The 1,342-nt window shown below is 36.5% G+C and overlaps 1 pseudogene; it reads left to right on the plus strand.

Annotated features, from left to right (window-relative positions):
- LOC137977660 (uncharacterized) overlaps positions 1–767 on the plus strand; it is a 6,670-nt pseudogene extending 5,903 nt beyond the window's left edge.
- The last annotated feature ends 575 nt before the right edge of the window (positions 768–1,342 follow it).

Here is a 1,342-nt window from a genome sequence, read left to right on the forward strand (position 1 = left end):
TTAAATTAACAATTAATTTTAACGTTGTTTATATAGTTTTTTGTTTGTTTTGTTTTGTTTTGTTTTTTTTTTTGTTGTGTTTTTTTTTTGTTTTTGTTTTTTTTTATTTTTTGTCTTGTTTTTCTAGTTTAATAGTTTGAGTTCTTTAAATGAGATTCATAAGCTTTGTGACATGTAGTTAGAGTGTAGTATAGATGTCTTGTTTTCTCGCACTTATATTGTATGTAATATTTTATATCTCAGCTCTGTAATGTGTTTTTGACTGTTTTAATAAAAAAAAATAATAATAATAATAAAAAAATTAAAAAAAAACCTTTGCACGTCGGGTACCAGAGCTCTGCATGATAGCAGACACTGTACTTGACTGGATTTATAATGAACATGGCTTTCGTTTAACTTCTTGGAATCAGCCATTTCTCACCCGTGCTAGCCTTCAAGAGTACGCCCGCGCCATAACTAGACAAGGAAGTCCACTCACCAATTGTTTCGGTTTCATTGATGGTACGGTGCGCCCAATATGCCGCCCTGGAGAAAAGCAGCGTGTTGTATACAATGGGCACAAGCGTGTGCGCTGAAATTTCAATCTGTAGCACTGCCTAATGGTTTGATAGCAAATCTTTATGGTCCAGTGGAGGGTCGACGCCACGATGCAGGAATTTTGAGAGACTCTGGTCTTCTAAATACACTTGAAAGAGAAGCTTATAGTCCAAGAGGGGATGTTCTGTGTCTCTATGGAGACCCGGCCTACCCTCTTCGTCCTTATTTAATGGCCCCTTACCGAATAGGGGAGCTCCCAGTTTTTACAGCAGATATGGTAGCATTTAATGAAGCAATGAGTTCTGTTAGGGCGTCGGTCGAATGGCTGTTTGGTGATGTCTCGAACTCCTTCGAGTTCATAGATTTTAAGAAAAACTTAAAGTTGGGGTTAAGTGCAATTGGAAAGCAGTATATAGTTGTGGCACTTTTTAGGAATATCCTAACCTGCCTTTATGGTAACACAACATCAACATTTTTTCAGCTTGATCCATCGACTGTTCAAGACTATTTGGCTTAATAGTGTAGTAAACTAAGTAAAGATGACTGAGACCAATGCCAAGTCACAAAATTTAAGGTTAGTAAGGTCCTGGTTGTTCAAAAGCCAGCTTATCCAAGATTTAAGGTTTTAATTTTTCTTTTTATAAAAGCTCACTGCTAATGGCCGTAGAGTCTTAAGATAGTAGCCAGACAAGATGAAATTTAAAAATCTAAGCAGCAAACCCCCCAAAAATTACATTCAAAGTTTAGGAGAATCCTGGATAAACTCAATTGTACTTTAGAAAGCTGGAATAACACTGCTCAAAGT

This window comes from Montipora foliosa, chromosome 11, assembly GCF_036669935.1.
Source record: "Montipora foliosa isolate CH-2021 chromosome 11, ASM3666993v2, whole genome shotgun sequence".
NCBI lineage: Eukaryota > Metazoa > Cnidaria > Anthozoa > Scleractinia > Acroporidae > Montipora > Montipora foliosa.